Below are 14576 nucleotides of genomic sequence, written 5' to 3' on the forward strand. Positions count from 1 at the left end.
CCCCTGCAGTACAAACAATGGCTTTGTGGCTAAGCAGAGAGTTTAAGTAAATGCTTAGGTCAGCAGGTGGTGCAAAGAGAACAAAATAACAAAGTGCTGCTTTGATTCTCAGTGAAAAGGTTTCATTTGATATTTACGGTGTCTTTTTTTAATCAAGGAAATACACTCATTATGCACATTCCTCAAATCCAGACTGACATTCATCTTGAGACAATTCAAGGCCACAATTATTCTGCCATGCAAGAAAAACACACAGCATTTACATTGCATTTGTGTGCTCTTTGCTTCATTTTTCTAGGCCTCAAAGCTGACCAGAGCCCTAAAACAGCATGCCTATTTTAGACAAGAGCGTGTGTAAAAAACAATAAAAAAAACAAAAAACACAAGTACAATATATATATATATATATATATATATATATATATATATATATATATATTATAGCCTTAAAACTTTTCTTAAATGTCAATATCACATTCAAAACAGCATCATTTCCTAAATGTCTGTGCGTTACTCAAGTACGGCAGAGCTCACATAAAATAGGCTTACTGTAGGTTTCTCGAGTACAAGATGTGCCACCATTTGCATTTTGAATTAATGTTTGTGAAAGAGCGGTTTCCTCAGCCAGTTCTGCTGGGCATGACACAAAGCTTCAGTCTTCCATCCCATCAATACCTCCTTTTGTGTCAGCACCAAGCCAGAGTGAAGAGGTCTTTAAATTTTTTTTAGAACTACTGAATGGGTCGCTCCATTTGTCCCACTCTGTTGGCTTTGCACCAAATACAGAGTAAGTGCCTTTCTAGTGCCACTATTAGTCACAATAAAACAGGCATTATAGTTTAGGGCAAAAAAAAAAAAGCGAGTCAGAAGGATCAGGGGGGGCTAATGGGAAAAAATTAAGCACCAATAGAGAGCGTCTTTATTTCCTGTAAGATGTGGTGCTGATGCGTTTACCAATTATAGATTAATCTCCAGCCTCAACACTGTAATGACAGGCCTTTTCCTTTTTGATGCAACAGATGCCATGTGAGCACCAACCATGTGATGCTGTTGCATGGCTGCCACAAATGAAAGGAGCCAACACAGATGTTTGCACAGCAGACCAGGAGTGACCACCGGAAGCAGACAGCGAGAATCCATTTTTACACGGAGGAAACGATGGTAGAGAAACTGAACCGCAGACATTTGAAAAAAAACAAATTGTGCGATTCCATTCCCACCTTTGCCCACTTTACAGAAACAAAGAACCATTTGTGTTATTCATAGCACATCATGCGCCACTGGCCGAGGAACAGAGAGTTTATTTTGACGATAAATTGAACAATAATTACAGACCGTGGTGCCATGCTGTGGGATGAGTTGCCATGGCAAACATTACACAGGTTTTTTATATTTATTATAGAGAGATCATTTTAATATGAGTCAGTGATAAAAATAGAGCTCTGCCCTATATGAATGACATGCTTTTGTCCACAAATAACTGAACGCACCCCAGACCAGTGTGCCACGCCCCAGCATGTAACTCATAAGTGTAACGGGGTCGTATCTGGAACCAAGAGCGACACACGCAACTCCAGGGATCTTTGACCTTTTAATGGATCTCTGGAAACAGGCAGGCAGAGTACAACGGAGTCAGGATGAGGAAAGCAGGTAGGTTACCGGGAGGCAGGAATAGCGGGTCAAACATGGACAGGCAGGGTCAGCAACCGGGAATCAGGCCGTGGATGAGTGCTGGAAAGTTTGGCATGGAGAACCAAAAACCCAAAACAATCTGGCAAGGTGAGTCTGGGCGGCAGGAGACTAAATAGGGGCTTGATTGGTGATCAGAGGCAGGTGAGTGAAGAGGTGAAGGGAGTTAGACAGACGAGGAGGGAGTGGCTGACAAAGAGAATGAGGAGGGTGTAGAGATGAACCGTGACAATAAGAGAACAAAATCAGGATTATTTGGTTATTTGTCAAGCTTAATGTTACCTACATTCACTGAAGATGCTATTGAAATTGCTGTAAGTGATGACGACAAGAAATCAATCCACCGACATTGTGGCCTAGAATCTGTGCAGGCATTTCCAGGACATTAAATCGAATTAAATCCTAACAATGGCTCTATAAATAGAGGTGAACAACAGACAGACAATTAAACTCTTCATGGTGTTCTTCTCCTTCTGTTTTCTGCTTTAGCTCAACCTCCTCTAAATATACAATGTGCATAAAACCTAGAGGAGTCGACGCAGAAGAAAACAAGTCAGCCCCTTCGACAGTGGCCCCTCACTTTCTTTGACTGCATGGGGCAGCAGGAAGGGAACATTTTAATACCTTTTGCCTCGGCTATTTCTCAGACACAAAGCTTCTCTATTTGGAGCGCACAAGGCTGTGGTCTCATACATGTATGGTTGGTTGGTGCAGATAAAGAGCCTGTAACATTCCCCTTAGAAAAAAAGCTTGTTATATACAGAGGCCAATGCATCTAAAAAGCTCACATTTCTTATTGCAAGACTCACTCCCAATGGGGGCACCATCCCAGTCTGTCCATCAAGCTGGTTTATAGTATTCTATCACAATACATGCAGACTTTCTTATATCATTTGTTACATAAACAAAATACATTTTAAGAGATGCATCCTGAGAATCCCTCAGAGGAACCAAGGCCGCCGTTCTATATGTTTCCACCACCATACTGCTCTACAAGGGCAAAGTAAAAAGCAGTTTTTTTGGGTGCTCTGCACCTGCGTGTCCTGGTGAGGACAGATTCAGGTATGCATACTTTAAAACAAAGAACAGAGGAGACTCATAGTATTATGATTATTATTACAGAGGTTGTGCAAACTGGACGAGTGCCGCACATACCGTACAGGACAACTACGTACTGCTGGCCTAAGAGCGACGTCCCCTGCAGCTACAGAAACATCTGCGTAGCACCAGGATATGCTGCACAGGTGGTAAGGCCCAGACCCTTCATTAAGGCCTGGTGACAGATAAGCATGCACTCTAGTTGATTGGACCGAAAGCGCTCTTTTCTTATGACAATGAATGTTTTTGTGTTAATATGTTGTATGAACTAAGGACATGTACACTTTGGATTCTAGGAGCTGCCAGGTTATTGGTTAATTTGAGGTTCTACAAAAAATATTTAAGATTATATCGGTGAGCATCATATGTATTTACTTCAGAACAGTTCTACATTTTACACACTCGTCGACAGAAGAAGCAAGAGATCGAGCACAATGGCTCACTCACTCTACTACTTGAGCCTCAGCTGCCTCTACTCCCCTTTCCCCTCTTTTAACCACCTTGGTACTTTGTTAGTTTGTGCAGGAGGGAGAGGTGTGCCTCCCTCAGAAGGCCCCTCTGAGGCGGAGGCACACCTCTCTTTACTTTTCCAAGGGCAGGAGTTGAACACCTAGTTTCTTGTATTTAGCATTTGGGAATTTGGTACAGTTGATCTGTGGAAGGAAAAACACTGACTTAAAGTCACCTTTATCTGGGTTTTACATAACCAGAATTATTTATTTCCATTCATTCCAAGAGCCATCAACATTTTTCAAAGTAACTGAGTATATCAAAGTTATTAGGTTTATGTCTATGTATTTGTATTTTTTATTAACGGGCTTTCTGCTTTTTATGTTATTTTTTTGTATGATCAATCAATGCAGCACACATCATTGTCAAATACTAATCTTCTGTTTCTGAACAATTAAACTGAATTTGTCGTGAGAGCAATATATGTAATTCATATAATACATTTAGAAAATGTGTGGTTAAAAAGGCATGATGCAAAATCCCCATAAAGGGCCAGTCAATACCCACAGGCGACGTGGGCCTCTCACATGCCTCGCAAATGACCAGTTGCTCACAGGCAGCAGATAAGTCAGTTCCCATGCTCGCCCTTGACTTTTCTCTTCCACAGATGCTGCTTATCAAATCTCTGGCTGTCTGACGTGTAACCCAGCCGCCGATAATCCGATGGCAGCAGCTTGAAGCAGGGGGAGCATCGACTGTGGCGCCGGGCCCCTCCAGCTGGGTCACATAGTTAATGTTTGGCTAAAAGAAACGAAGATAACATAACATGTGACTGTAGTGATGAAGCAATGTTGGATTTCCAAACACACAAGTCAAATATGTACTGGGAAGTTTAGTGTTAGATACTGTAATAAGGCACCTTCTTGAATTAATTGCACAGACGTTGTTGGGTTGAAGAAATCAGAAATGACCTCATTAACACAATGCCTCCCTTTATTGTGGATTCATCATGTATACTCTGGCTCTCTTCTCTAATCGAGTTATGTCTTTCACAGTTATCCTTCTACATGTGATGTCACTTTACTTTACGTTCATGCTAATTCACTTGCATGCAGATTCAAGAGATAATTAAGATATAAAAATACAATATGTTTTGAATGTAAAAGTCTATGTGTAAACACAGTATAGGATTCATACATTAAAGGACCTTGATACAACATAACAAAAATATCAAAAAAACAAAACAGAAAGGTTTCTGTATGAAAACAGATTATTTTTTATTTCGGAAAAGGTTGTCTTGGCTACATCTCTTTCTGAGCTACTTATTATGAAGTTTTAGTTTTTGAGAAGAACACAGCTGAGAAACCAGCAGTAAATAAAAGGACTGATGAGATATTGATCGATATTACTGTTTTACAGTTGGTTTGGCAAAATCTATAACAATGTAAAATGGCACGATCGCAACAAAACAAACCTAATATGGTCCTTTACTGACTCCTCACTGGGAGAAACCAAAGCAAACTCTGTAAAGGCAGAATTGCACCTTCTAAAAGAGATAATTCACATGTTTGTGTTTTGACGTCAAACTTAACGGAGTAAACACCCACATGCAAACTTTAAATACAAGCGCTATCGCCAACCTTCAATTTAGCTTTTGCAAGTAAAACCAAGAGGTCTCTGGTTTTTACAAAGTCAGTGATTTAAAATACAGAAACAGCCTTGAAAGAGTGAACAAACCCCCAGAGCTATACACAACGCTGTTGCACGACATGCTAACAAAAGAGACCACCGGAGGAAACCGGAGAGAAACGTGTGAGACCTGCTGTACAGTGTCGTACAGAACACACAAGCAGGAGAGTTTTAACGTGAGAATAACTGTGAGGAATTTTGTAGAATTTAAATATAATAGACAGATGACTTTTCTCTGTTACAGTGAATTTCAGCAGAACCCCAGACTCTCAATGGAGAAATTGATCTAGTAACCGTTTGTCCCCGTAAAGGTCACTGTGCTTCAACATACAGCCCTAATAACTTTATCTTTTTTTCCAGTACAATAATGTATGCTCTTTCACCACTCTCACTATCAGAATCAGCGTTATTCGCCATCTGTGTGTGTACACATACATGGAATTTGACTCTGGTTACGCTTTGCTCTCGTCGTACATAATGTACATATGATATACAATAAACAAGATAAATATAAAAAAGACATAAACACAACAGAGTAGAACACAGAAACTAAGCATCAACATTAACATTGAACTAGTATGTACAGTATAAATATATATATATATACTCCTAACTTCTCCGAGCCTCTATGTGACATCATTATGATCGACTTTTATAGTTCGACAGCCTTGCACATGCTCCGACGTGTTCTGTTGACAGATATATGGGAAACTGTGAATTGACTGTGCCAAGCTTGTAAACACTATTTACAGTTACCAAAAAATGTGTCTCACTGTTACTTATACCCCTCTTCTCCTTTTTTAGTTTCAAGCCAGGATCTAATTCTTGATTTTCCTTTTCACAACGGCAGCGTCTTAATTGTGATTTAAGAGAAAAATGTCCACAGGGTTCCGTGTCTGGGCCATCTGCATAGTTTCTTCTATGATTGCTTTCTGATTTTCTTTAGCAAGGAAGTGTGAGGAATTACCTCTTCAAAGGGATGTGTGGCCCAGCAGCACTAATCCCCAGTTAATGGCCAGTAGAAGCAACAGACCCCAACAACCTCACATCCTGGAGCGGTTTCATGTACATAATTCCTTTGCCAGGTTAAAAAAGTCCCTAATTGTGAAAACTACTTCAGCAATTATAATGGCAAGAGGGGAAACAAATCTATATCTTCTCCTGATGAATCCATGATGTCATTTTAGAGAAAGTCACAACCTGAAAACTCAGACAAGATCTTCTTTTTTTTCTTTTTTACCAAATACCTCTTTTTAGAGTGCTGTAATTCAACAAAGCCACTTAAGAAGTGAAGAAGTAATTGGTGATTAACTTTCCTTTGCCTGTTGGAGTGGTTTGTTCCAGTGACTCTGAGAAACAAGCACAGCTCTCCCTGGTGGCCTCGAGCTGAACCAACAGACCGTAATTGGACTCACAACCTCCCAATTTACAGAATTAAGGAGAGCCATCAGCCTGTCTTATTCTGCTGATTTGTGCTCAGGATTTACACTCCAATACAAAAAGGAAAAGTGAGATCCTGAAAATGTCGGCCACTGCTACAAGTTCAAAATCATTGATGTCAAATAAGAATTTTAGACCATTTAAAAAAAAAAAAGGATTTCCCTTTGAAAGGATTCCCCATTAAATGACTCACATTTTGCAGTGGAATATTAACATGGGTTTCCTTGCAGAAAGGGACCCCCCAATTAACGCTTTAGCGCTTCAAAGTCAAATATTTACTCTAATACAAGCACAATTAATTGGAGAAACATGGATGTTTTGGCTGCACACATGTAGAACAGATGCCACTGAGCCTTGGGGAAGCGCAAACACTTCACTTTCACGTCGCTGATCTCTGTGGCTGCTTTGCAATGATTTAGCATTTGTTCAAATTATTCAGACATCACAGTTTGTGCCATGTGACCTGTCAGCGCTCGTTACAGAGCAGTTAAGGCTGAAGAAGTGTGACAGGCCGGGGCGACTGTAAGCGTTCGGATGGTCTGAAAACACCAGTGTGAAAATAGTTTGGTGCCGATTCCAGCTAATCTGTTAAGAAAATGCTTGTTTATGTTGTTGAAAAATAGTATTAATCAAAATCAGTCTTGGGTTATTGGATCAAATGTACACTGCTTTAATATTTCTACTATTTCATGAGAAATTATTTTAAATCCACATGATTCAATGCTTTCCAATGTGTAATTTATTTATACATGTATATAGATGAAGGCTGTGGTGTTGGTTTTAGTTATACTACAGATAGTAATTTCTCTCTGAGGTTGCAAACACTTTGATTGGTAATTTATAGATTATTTGTGCTCCTCTTCCAATATTTATGCCCTCCGTAATGGATATCAAGACAGTTTCCAGCTAATGGTTGAAGATATGACCACCCGAGCTCAACGAGGAGATCGTCTATTGGTGGAACCATAAAATGTTGAATCTTTAATCGCCTCACCTTTTGGCTAATTCATAATTTAGTGAACTGGGAGTGAAACGTTTGGCTTTTCCTGGCTATGGCCCGCTAAGTGAAATGGTGTGGAAAGTGTGAGGTCATTAACCTCTTACAGGTATGTTCTCCCCTAATATTGGGGATAATGTATTCCAACCAAGTGTGACAAAAAAGGAGGAGAACTCGTTCCCAGGTATTCGTTTTTTAGAAAACTTCATTTGGGAACATTAGCTTATGAAAAGTTAATATGGTTTTTAATCAAGAGAGATATCCCTTCATATCTGGGTGAGATTTCCACTCTGCTGCGTGTGGACCGATAGAGGAAGAGCACAAGATAATTTCCCATCATCCTCCTGTGCATATCCCACAGTGTTCATTTAGAGCACTACATTCTTAACCAAACCATCATTTCTTTGCCATTGTGACTTAAATGTTCAGCTAAAGATAAGATTGCATTCAGGTATGTTTGTTACCAGGATTAACATATTTATTTCCTTTTCATTTGGTTTTTCTTATTAATGAAAATTTTCCTTAAAACTAATTTGACAGTAAATGTTTTATTTATTTTCTGGACTAATATTTCTGTTTCTTGACTTTCTTTGGAATTATAGGATATGATATATGATGAAAGGTATTGACATGTTGTACTAAATGTTTGAAAAGATTTGTTAGATGTAGTGAAAAACAGTGGTAGCTGTATTAAACACGGGTACGGCCATTTTATAAGCATTTTTTTATACATAATTAGTGAAATTTTATATTGACAAAAATCTTCATATTGGATATCTTAACCATATTGCCAAACCTGACATGTGTTATTGAAGTGTGAATTTATTTACTGCAAGGGAAAAAAATAGTTATTTAATTATTATTTTAATTTTGTATATCTGTCACCAGTGGAGTTGAATAATAAAAAATAAACCTTCAAATACAGCAACTGAAACATTATCTTATCACTGTAAAGTGTCTATTCAATGCATATTGAAGTTCATATTTTACAACTCTCAGTGATGTATTATTCTTTAATTTAAGTTATCGTATATAATTTGGCTTTTCCATGTGTTTTGATTTATTGCATCTCGATTTTCTTTATTTGTTTTTGTATCGTAGGTGACCTAGCTGCGGTAACGCCTCAATGTCCCACAATCTATTTATCCATATCAATTACAGTTTGATATGTGGCAGATATGTTTGCATTATATCATATTCTTTTTTTGCATGTGTTGTCTGACTCAACCGCTACATGCATCTTCGTACACTTAATGCTTCCTGACGCTCTGTTTGACTCTTTGCAGACGACGCCATAACTCCTGATGTTTTTATCGATCCTTCAGCCTCTGTTGAATTTATTTCCACGAGTCTATACAAATCTGTTTCTGTGCAGCCTATTGTACCAAAGGGGTTAATGTATTACACAAAGTGTTCAGATCAGGGATTAGATTTCCCCCCAATTCCATCAGTCAATTCTCGGTGCTCTCCAGGGCATTCATCATTTTGACAGTTGCAGATAAGGCAATTATTTTCCTCGAGCAACTACAAAATGTAGACAAGTGCTTCTGTGACAGTGTGTCTGTTTGAGGGGGGAACACAAATATTATTCCACCAGTCACTGATGGCACATATTGCTCGCTACGAAGCGATATCCTCTGTAACACAAAGGAAACAGATGTTATGAACATTTCTGCGTCCTAATGCACTTCAGCGTTTCATCTTCATACAGCGAGGCTCCATGCTGCGATTCAATAAGACGTCTTTACACATGGTTTGTTGTTAAGGCCTTGTTTTTCTGCAGCTGGAGAAAACGTGTACTCGGTAATAAAGGCCGTGATTGTTTTTTACGGATGTTCTAATTGTCATTTAAATACCAATTTGACTTATTTTCCTGACTCTCTTCTGAAAATGTGTTTCGGAGCAACCGCAAGAAAACACAATCAATGTTTAATTATTGCATTAAGTGTGTTGGTTTCATTGTTACATAACATGAAGAAAAAATGAAAATATATAAAAATGTAAATCTGCATATTAACTGTGCAGGCCGTACAATCAGTGCAAATTAATATGTATATTCACAAATGTGAAAGAGTACAAGCAGTTAGTTTCGTTGAGCAGTATTGTGTAACAATGTGCACCATACTGTCCTGAGATCTGTTCCCTCAGCATCAGCATATACACAAGTTGAAGCTCTATCACCTTAAATGAGCGCTGCTGGCTGCAGGACTGTGTGTGATCTCCTCTATTAACCCCTGGGGGGCAGCAGAAGACCTTCATTTCTACTGCGGGGCAGCTGCTTGTGGCTGACTTTACACCACTGTCACCTGCAGCTGAGGCTCAACTCAGGACACGATTCAGGATGCTGACAAATCCTTAAAAAACTAACGGTAAAGTTTGCTCTTACAAACGAAGATTTCATAAAAACGTATGTCTTTCTTATTCTGCGTCTGTGTCTCTTTGTCAGATGCTTAAATCAGAATCAGAATGCAGAATCAGACGTAACTAACATAACTAATAGCAAAATATTGTTTAATGCAAATATTCTGGACTATATCTTAATACTTAAGGTCCTCTTAATAAATCTGTTGTAGTTATTTATGCAAACCTTATATCTAGAGAGAAAAATAACTTGCAGTTTGCAAAGAATGTCATTGCACAAACATTAATGGCTGTGATTGTTAGCTGTTAGTACTAAATAACAGCATCTTATTGCATGACATTTTTACAATAAGGAAAAATAGAGAAAAAATATCAAATCCTATTATCTTTACTTCCTATTTTGCTAATCTGTGACCCAAACAAATCTTTTATGACAGTTAAACAAGGTAACACATGTCTTAAGTGCACTCTCGTAGGATTATGCTCCTTACATACCATAATACCCTTCATATGAGTATTATAAGTGCCAGATTTTAAGTGGACGACGTTGTTTGTCAGAACCTCAGAGTTAATAAATGTGAGAGCGCGGAGGCCGAGCAGGATGATGAAGTAAGGCTGAGCTCAGGTCTGTCATCGGATCAAAGTGGGAACTTGTTCTCCCATCGCTGTCAGCACGTTTTAATGATTGTTGAGCCGGGCCAAGCTGTTCCTCCCTAAAACTTTCCCATACCAAGTGTCTCATAGATTCACGGTTTAATCATTAACTTGCACTTAATTCGTCTGGAGCAACATTAAACTCAAATTACAAGGGGGTTTTGGCAAAGGTTGGTTTCATACAGCAGCTGACATGTCTGTCCTTGGAAATAAAGGAATATTTATATTAGAAAAAGTCCCTCGGTAATGAGATAAATATATAATTATTCTATTGATCTGGAATGGAAAAAAAGTAGAACCGTGTTAACCGTAAATCTGCAAAAACAAACCACTAAATTATTTTGACTGGACCAACCTATTTTACCGTAATGAAACATTATCAAGTACAAAGAGATGCTGAAGATGTGGGAATATGCCAGTTTAAAATAAGATTGTAAGCAAAGTAAACAGCACCCTTGAACCTGAGCCATCTACAATGGATAATTGTTAAAATGAAAATATAATGGTCTATCTCTTCAACATTATATAATAAATGATATCCATCATCACCAAAATAACGGTTTCATCTTGTACACTGAACACAATGTACAGTTTAAAGATGTCATTGCTCATTGGCATAAAAAACAGTGATTCTTTCTTTAGTGATTTGTTTCTAGTCAGAGAGTCAAGACAACTCAGTTTGTGATTTGAATAATCGTAAAATACAGAATTTTTGCCCTTTCCTTTTAAACAATGGTACTATCCTCAGTTCAAACTAAAATAGTATATTGCTTTATGCAGAAGTAAAAACAGTGACTCGTTTGGTGCAGGAATATAGAGAGAAACAGTTAAAGGACGGCAAAAATGATTCAAATAACCAAAACAGTGTCATTACTGGACTGACAAAGGTTTCATGAGGCTGTCTGAGCCGAGCTGCTGTGACAATAAATCAAACACAGAAAGAAGGCCGAGGCCTTTATGGGGAGTGCCACCCATATATTGACTGCACATCATGGCAGCCCTCCTGTTGTAGGCTGGATTATAAATCCTATTTCCAAAAGATATATGGGACTTTTGATGTGTCAGACCTGCCTTTTCTTAAACCTAACCACATGTTCGTTTTTCCCCCATTTACACTCACGTTAGTCCTAAAAATGGTTTCAAAGTTGACCGTAAAGTCACTAAGAAGTTACTTTACATGTATGGTAATTAGACATTGCTTCTATTTGGTTAGTACAGTGTCAGTCATACTTCTAGACCTACAAAATCTTTGTACGTTAAATTAGCTTACCCCTTTTTGTCTGAAAGTGTCCTGCTCGCCCGTACGTCTGACTGGACGCACGGTACATGTAATGAAGGAGAGGGCTGGTGTAGGCCTCTACAGGGCTGAAAAGTTGTTTCAAGGAGAGGGAGAGAGTGAAAGAGAGAGAGAGAGAGAGAGAGAGAGAGAGAGAGAGAGAAAGAGAGAGAGAGAGAGATCAGCCAACAGATGTTGAGAGGAGAATCCAAGCTGAACCGGGGATCAGCCCCTTCTCAAACTGTCCCAAAAGCGACCTCTGTCCCAGCAGAAGCTCTCATCTCTCAGCCTGCCAGAGACGTAGATCTATAAGGTTAAGTTTTTCTTTTTTTTTTTGGTACCGTAGCAGTGTCTCTAGTGCCGCAAAAGATTGCGTTAAATGCTTTGTTAGATTCTTAGTTTTGCGTACTTATTTTTTGATCAGATATTTCCTCACTGAATATTAAATTATCTAATATTCTGAGAACATGCTTGCGCAGCTGCTACAACACCAACGTATCGAGAGTTTGTGTTAAGAGTTAAGGCAAAACATATATGTGCTTATATTCACTGCAGAATGTCAGACACTGTATTTGACAATCGTACTGAAATGTTCAAGTGACACTGAGCTCCCAAGACCCAAGATCAGGTTTTGTCCTTAGTATTTCCCCATGACATTCAGGAGTTTAGTGATCACAGGAAGTTTACATTTTATAGAAAAAATTTTTTTCATCTATTGAGCACTGACTATTAACTTTCTTTGGTAAAATGTCCCCACCTGAATGTTATTCCTGACAGTGTTCAGACGACTCTTTGAAAACAGCATTTAAACCAGAATAGATGTTCGGGGCAGAGCTCAGGGATGAAGTATAAAACAATACAAATACTGAATGATGAATTAATCAATCAAATATGAAGAAAAAAAATAGAAATATGCAGTTTTTGGTGTCTTGTTGTGGTGGATGACCTCAGTATTCTGAAAAATCCCGCAGCCTGCAATAACTTCTCACCACTAAACTCTTGGGCAGCCCGGCAGTACCCATTTATTCTTTCAGACAGGAATACTTTGTGACACTAAATGCCTCTACGTTGTCTTTTGCATAAGGACAATATTTACATTTCCACTGCATGGATTCTGCCGAAACTATTATTGTGTCTCGAGTGACTTATGGTAAGTTTACAGTCAACGCTTAAGAGCACAAACAGCTACACACACACACACACACACACACACACACACACGTATATCCAGAGCGAGGTAAACACAAACATATGCATGCACGCACATGACCATGTACACCAACGCACACACCATCCTTCAGAGCCATTGATTCGGTTTTGAATAGTGTATTTTCTCCTCAGCCTAGATAGTCTTGCCACTGCCCATGCTGTTAGTGCGCCAGGCGTTTTCAAACTCTTTACATCCATTACATTCCACTAGGTAAATACCTAATGCTGGAAACATTTGTCAATGTGTGCGCCTGGCTGAACAGAATAGATTATTGGGGGCTGAGCAAAATACACTGCATTTCCAAACATCACTATGCCTGTGACATATTAAAAAACTTCTCACAAGACCCCCGTGCAGTTTGCCCCTTCACCGAGGATATGTGCTATTTCAAGAAAAAAAAGTTTGTAAACTATAGTAAACATTCTTGGTAAAGAATTGAATGTCAGTATTTCCAATAGCATGAGCAGCAAGGCTATTTCTGCTGCGTTGGCAACAATATGCAGTCCAGCAGTAATGCAAGAGATAATTAACAAAACCCAAACTCTTTAAATGGTGAACACTGTTTATCGTAAGTCATTCTTCAATTGCATTCAATTGCAATTGCAACCGTTCACCCCAAATAGAGCGTATTGCGACTCCCTGACTTACTTAGGTTAAGACGTCATCTTCTTCTTCCACTGTTTTTTAATCTTTTATTTCTCTTTTTAAAACCTATTTATGTCTCTCTTTATATTGTCCTGTGTTCCTTTGATATCTTGTCTGAATGCCTTTTGCGTGCTTTGTACTGTTGAAAGGTGCTTTAGAAATAAATTTGCCTCGCCTTATTAACATATTCTGTGAAGTATCTATGTTTACACTTTGTGGAGGAAATTACCTAAAACTTTGGATTGCAGCAGGTGATGATTGCATCGGTTAAAACCAGGTCAGAGCAGAAATAAACCATTTGGAAGAGCATTTATATCGCCCTATTTTGATGGAACCTGTTGCAAAAACATTTCGAGCTCATTCCTTCAATTACTACTGCTACATTCAAACAGGCCTAACTGAATCATCATGGAGCACCTAAATAGCAATGAGAAAGGATCAGTTTTAGTCTCTTTAATTGGATTACCGTCTCTCTAGAATGGCCGTAATGATATGCATGGAGCAGTGGGAAGTCTCCTAAATGTGAGTTACAGGAAACTATTTTTAGAATCAGAACATTGTCACAGTGACAAAGAAAAGTATTGTCTCTTGTGAGATGGAAACACACCAGTTATATGGCATATACGGTCAAATATTCTATAATATTCACTAAAGAGAAAACACAAAACTGTGTTTGACAGCTCCTCTGTGTTTGTTTGGTTGAGGTTAGTAAAAAACTACAAATTGCACTGTTGTAAATTTAGACCATGCTATGGAACAAGGGATTTGTTTCATATAGTATTTTTTTTCCATATTGCCAGATGGAAAAAATGTTTTAACCATTTTGGCTACTTTCTCATCTTCTACTTATTAATTGAACAAATACAATTGAATTGGATGAAAACAACCTTGCACATTAGAAATAGCCTATTATTTTGTTTTTATCACTGTGTGCATTGTTCATACAGACAAGATGCAGAGGAAAAACATAAAATAACACATTTAGAGGATTGTGCAGCCTTGGGGATAGTCTTTAAAAAATTAACTAGGGGGAACTAGGTAGTTCTTATTTATGTGTGACATACCTA

This window comes from Taurulus bubalis, assembly GCF_910589615.1.
Source record: "Taurulus bubalis genome assembly, chromosome: 2".
NCBI lineage: Eukaryota > Metazoa > Chordata > Actinopteri > Perciformes > Cottidae > Taurulus > Taurulus bubalis.